Source organism: Otolemur garnettii, unplaced genomic scaffold, assembly GCF_000181295.1.
Source record: "Otolemur garnettii isolate 467f Iridium unplaced genomic scaffold, OtoGar3 scaffold00046, whole genome shotgun sequence".
NCBI classification, from domain to species: domain Eukaryota; kingdom Metazoa; phylum Chordata; class Mammalia; order Primates; family Galagidae; genus Otolemur; species Otolemur garnettii.
In genome coordinates this window covers 11073444-11079426 of record NW_003852441.1, presented here as the reverse complement: position 1 = coordinate 11079426, position 5983 = coordinate 11073444, and the positions used below count along the sequence as shown (strand labels likewise).

The 5983-nt window shown below is 46.9% G+C and overlaps 1 pseudogene across 1 annotated transcript; it reads left to right on the top strand.

The window, feature by feature from the left end:
* Nucleotides 1-1010: 1010 nt before the first annotated feature.
* LOC100956598 lies at nt 1011-2994 on the top strand (annotated as a pseudogene). The gene is made up of 2 exons (XR_002773694.1): nt 1011-1541; nt 1800-2994. The product of XR_002773694.1 is annotated as an ATP-dependent RNA helicase DDX19B-like (transcript).
* Nucleotides 2995-5983: the final 2989 nt, after the last annotated feature.

Below are 5983 nucleotides of genomic sequence, written 5' to 3'. Positions count from 1 at the left end.
ACAGGCGCCCGCCACAACGCCTGGCTATTTTTTTTTGTTGTTGTTGCAGCCGTCATTATTGTTTGGCGGGTCCGGGCTGGGGATTTGAACCTGCCACCTTAGGTGTACGTGGCTGGTGCCTTAGCCAGTTGAGCTATAGGCGCCGAGCCTTTTTCTTTTTTTTCTTTTTTTTTTTTTTTAGAGACAGGGGTCTCGCTCTAGCTCCGGCTAGTCTCATACTCATAAATTCAGGCAATCCACCCACTTGGGTTTCCCAGAGTGTTAGCATTACAGGTGTGAGCCACCACCTAATGAACACTATCTCAAAGGAGAAAAGCAATGGTGTCCATTGTACTTCACGGGTTTGCTTGTCTCTCCTGAGATGGGGGTGATTTGAGGATATTTTCAGAACTTTGAAAGGGTCCAACAGCTAAGAAGAGAAACTTTGGCCACACTCAATGGTTCATGCCTATAATCCTAGCACTCTGATTATTTGAGCTCAGGAGTTCAAGACCAGCTTGAGCAAGAATGTGACCCATTCTCTACTAAAAGTTGTAAAACTAGCCAGCATAGTGGTGGGCACCTGTAGTCCCAGCTACTCTGGAGCCTAAGGAAAGAGGATTCCTCAAGCCCAAGAGTTTGAGGTTGCTGTGAGCTATGATGGTATAGCAGTCTACTTGGGGTGACATAGTGAGACTTTGTGTCCTCCTCCCCCCCCAAAAAACCAAACCTATTCTACACAAGAGAGCTGAGAAACCAGTGTGGGTAATATTTGGTTATCATCCAATATTATTTGAATAGAGAATAAAGGAATGTAGCTGAACATCCTCCATTTAAAAACCAATTCCTAGGCCACGCATGGTGGCTTATTCCTGTAATCCTAGCATTTAAGGTGGCCAAGGTACCGTGTTTCCCCGAAAATAAGACACTGTCTTATATTTCTTTTTTCTCAAGAAGACACACTAGGGCTTATTTTTAGGGGATATCTTATTTTTATTAAGTATAATCCAACAGGGAGGAATGTAACCGCCATGCTGAGACGCGATGGCTGGGGCTGGGGGCCGACTCCGAGGCCGTGCCCGAGGCCGTGCCCCGGGGCACTTTTCGCTTGCCCTGCCTGTGGGCGCCTTGAGCAACTTGCATCTTAAGGAAGAGAAAATCAAACCAGATGCCAATGGTGCTGTTGTCAAGACCAATGCAAATGAGGAGAAGACAGATGAAGAAGAGAAAGAGGACAGAGCTGCCCAGTCCTTACTCAACAAGCTGATCAGAAGCAACCTTGTCGATACCACAAACCAAGTGGAAGTCCTGCAGCGGGATCCAAACTCCCCCCTCTACTCCGTGAAGTCTTTTGAAGAGCTTCGGCTGAAACCACAGCTTCTCCAGGGAGTTTATGCCATGGGTTTCAACCGTCCATCCAAAATACAAGAGAATGCATTGTCTTTGATGCTTGCAGAACCCCCTCAGAACTTAATTGCCCAGTCTCAGTCTGGTACTGGTAAAACTGCTGCCTTTGTGTTGGCCATGCTCAGCCAAGTGGAACCCGTAAACAAATTCCCCCAGACAGTCTCAAGCTGTCGCTCTGGGTAGAGTGCCGTGGCATCACAGCTCACAGCAACCTCAAACTCTTGGGCTTAAGTGATTCTCTTGCTTCAGCCTCCCGAGTAGCTGGGACTACAGGCGCCTGCCACAACGCCCGGCTATTTTTTGGTTGCAGTTGTCATTGTTGCTTAGCAGGCCTGGGCCAGTGCTCAATCCTACCACCCTAGGGGTATGTGGCCGGTGCCCTGCTGACTGAGCTACGGGCGCCACCCTTAAATGTGTCTGTGCCTCTCTCCAACATATGAACTTGCCCTTCAAACAGGAAAAGTAATTGAACAGATGGGCAAATTTTATCCTGAACTAAAGCTGGCTTATGCTGTTCGAGGCAATAAATTGGAAAGGGGTCAAAAGATCAGTGAGCAGATTGTCATTGGTACCCCTGGGACCGTCCTGGACTGGTGCTCCAAGCTCAAGTTCATTGACCCCAAGAAGATCAAGGTGTTTGTTCTGGATGAGGCTGATGTGATGATAGCTACTCAGGGCCACCAGGACCAGAGCATCCGCATCCAGAGGATGCTGCCCCGGAACTGCCAGATGCTGCTTTTTTCTGCCACCTTTGAAGACTCTGTGTGGAAGTTTGCCCAGAAAGTGGTCCCAGACCCAAACGTTATCAAATTGAAGCGCGAGGAGGAGACCTTGGACACCATCAAGCAGTATTATGTCCTGTGCAATAGCAGAGATGAGAAGTTCCAGGCCTTGTGTAACCTCTACGGGGCCATCACGATTGCTCAAGCCATGATCTTCTGCCATACCCGCAAAACAGCTAGCTGGCTGGCAGCAGAGCTCTCAAAAGAAGGCCACCAGGTGGCCCTGCTGAGTGGAGAAATGATGGTGGAGCAGAGAGCTGCGGTGATTGAGCGCTTCCGAGAGGGCAAAGAGAAGGTTCTGGTGACCACCAACGTGTGTGCCCGCGGCATCGATGTCGAACAGGTGTCCGTCGTCATCAACTTTGATCTTCCTGTGGACAAGGACGGGAACCCAGACAATGAGACCTACCTGCACCGAATTGGGCGCACTGGTCGCTTTGGCAAGAGGGGCCTGGCCGTGAACATGGTCGACAGCAAACACAGCATGAACATCCTGAACAGAATCCAGGAACATTTTAATAAGAAGATAGAAAGACTGGACACAGATGATTTGGATGAGATTGAGAAAATAGCCAACTGAGAAGCTCCACCAGTCACTGGTGCCCACCCTGGCACTGCCCCTGCCTGGAAGACTAGTGCTTTCTCAGCACAGGCCTGGACAGTCACCACAACTACGAAGGCATGAGCAGAGAACCTACCTACCTCATTTTAAATTACGTTTGGACTTGACCAAAATTTCTGCAAATGATGGGGGACGGTAGAAAAAAATTGTTTACACAACTTTGGAAGATTAGGCGTGAATACACAGAAATTTACCTTTTGGAAATTTCGTCCCTTTTTTTGGCCAGCATTTCCCACATCATTATGATAATCTAGATGCTGTGGTGAATTATTTCCGTAGGATGTCCTGTGGCAGGTGCTGCCTGTTTTCTGGCTTGGAATGTGCATCCAGCCCCAGCTTGTATGGAAGTGACAGAATAGAAGGGAAGAGGGAACAGAGAGAGGCCCACAGTAGGAGAGGTGTGTTAGCCTGGCCATCATGGTGGGTAATGGCATGAGGCAACAGAGGCCTATGAGCTGCTGCTTTGGACTTAGGGTGGGTCAACTCATTTGAGGATTGCCAGCTGCCTCTGTTCTAATGCCCACCATAGGAAGAGACTTGCTAAGCATGGAGCAGATGCCAACCCCTTGGGCCTGTGCGTGTGCATTTATGTCCGGCTATGACCTGTTCTCAGTAGGTGTAGTCCGTGTATGGTGTATATCTGATTATTAATGGGCCTCTGGCTTGTGCTTGAACAAGTTCTATGGAAAAGTCATTGTTGAGAATTAGTGGTGGCCCTAGTTTGCTACAAAACTTGGTCTCATGGGCACTTACAGCATGCTTTTTACATCCTTAAAATTGCTTGACCCCATGGCTGGGCACCTGTAACTCAATGGTTAGAGCACTGGCCCCGTGAACCAGGGGTGGCAGGTTCAAACCTGGCCAGGGCCTGCTTAACAAACAACGCAAAACATTGCTTGACCCCATGGTATCCCTAAGCAAATGAAAGGTCATCTAGGGTTTGGATCCTCTAAGAAAATTGTGGTTTAAAGTCTCTAATGGCCACCCCCAAACTCCAGACATGGTCAGCAGTATTCTAAGAAGGCAAGTTTTGTCAGAGCTGGGATGATTTCAGATACTTGACATCTTTTTTGTTTTGAAGAGTTGGGGCCTTACTGCCTTGCCTAGGCAGGTCTCAAACTCCTGAGCTCAAGTTGTCCTCCCCCCTCAGCCTGCTGAGTAGCTGGGATTAGAAGCATAAGTCACCACACCCAGCTCGGCTTCTTGATTATAAAGGAAATCTGAACATCTTTGTTCACAGTGCTTGGAATACAAGTAGGCGTCACTGAGGGATTGGATGGACTATGGCCATTCATCTGTCCAAGGCAAGAGTATCACCAAGGAGGAACCCTCCATCCTTCCTTGGCATCTTTTGCAGCATAATCAGGGTGGACAGCAATACTGGACACTTCCTCATATTTGGCTAAGGTTGTTGGTACTCACAGAGTAACAGCAAAGATGGAATGAAACTGAATTGCAAGAGCAATAATTAAACTCCAGCCAAAAGGAGTCCTCTTTAACTCTTTGGTGTTGACACAGAATGGCCACTTTATCTAAGACCTGGAAGAGGAATTTTATGTGATGAGAATTACTGTGATCGCATATCATCATTGTAGGCATTTCTGTGTTTCAGGGCCAAATTTGTCTCCTTGGGAGGGAAGAGGCCAACGTCAGCCTCCAGGTGGTTTTGTGTGTATGTGTGTGTGTGGTTTCCTTAACCTGACATTGCAAAAGAGACCAAACAGACTACTAATTCTGCCTCATTCCCTTGGGGGTGGGTACTAGGCTACTCTGATCTACTCTGGGACTCATCTTAGAATTCTTGAATAGAAGAAAATTTTTTTAAGCACCTCATCAGTCAACTTGAGAGAAGAAATTTTTATGCTCTTTCTCCCTTGAAGCCCTGTGGACCAACCATGAACTTAGTGAAAACAAGAGCAATAATTAAATATAGATTCGTCACTAAGTCACAAGCTGACTACACTCCCGTCTTCTCACAACACATAACCTGTCTATTGTAGCCCTCAGACTGAGAAGGAAAATGGGAAGGGGTGTGCTGCAGACTCTTCAGTAATAGGAGGACCATGGGTAGCAGCTAGAAGCATAGACCAGCAGTTCTTAATCTGGGGTCCTGGACCTCTTAACAATTCACTGGATGGGTTTCATGGCATCTATGAAGTACGTGCAGCAGTTTGAGTATAAATTTATTTTGCTTGGGAGACTCCCAAAGGAGTATGTGTCTTTTGAAAAGGTAAGACCCACTGTTGTGGAGGCTCTGGAAAGTCAGCCCAGTGTCACTGTAGTTACTATTCCTGCCAGTGCTGTCCTCTTGGGCAGCACAGTGAGATCAGGGATGTAAAAGTTTACTGAACTTTTGGGAGTTTTGGTCCCCAAGTGTTTTTTTACTGACTTTAGCAGGTTCCTATATAGGAAATGATAAACTTTCCTGGAACATAGGAATTTTGGAAAAGGAAATTTTAGTCTGGTGGAAAACTCTGGATATGTTCATTATCCATAAACAGTGGATTTTGTTAAGTTCTTTTGCGTATCATTCATTGACTGTATGCATAAGAACTAATTGTTGGTGTATTCTTTATTGATGTTAATTGAACTTAATTATGAAGTGTTCATGTAAAAAAAAAAAAAAGTATAATCCAACAATCTACATTTATTCAAATACAGTTAAGTCATCTTCTTCTGGAACCTGACAGGGGAGCCCACCTTGTTGGTGGGGCTGGCTAGTGATGCGGGAACTCCTCCCCACCCACCAGCCTTTCGCACATGCACAATAGGATGCCTGTGACCACGGTTGCCACCCACACACCTGCGCAAGCGCCAACAGAAGGAGCTGTGGCAAATAAAATGTATTCCAGTCTTCCTTACCACTCCACCCAGAAATGCATGGCGTAGCTGTGCACATATGCTGCATAGCCATGCCCATCACGAGGTCTTATTATTGGGGTAGGGCTTATATTTAACAAATGCATAGAAATCCTACTAGGGCTTATTTTGGGAGTAGGTCTTATTTCTGGGGAAACACAGTAGGAGCATCTCTTGAGCTCAGGAGTTTAGACCAGACTCAGCAAGAGCTAGATGTCTCTCTACTAAAAATTAAAAAAACTAGGCTTGGCGCCTATAGCTCAACCGGCTAAGGCACCAGCCATGTACACCTAAGGTGGCGGGTTCGAATCCCCAGCCCGGACCCGCCAAACAA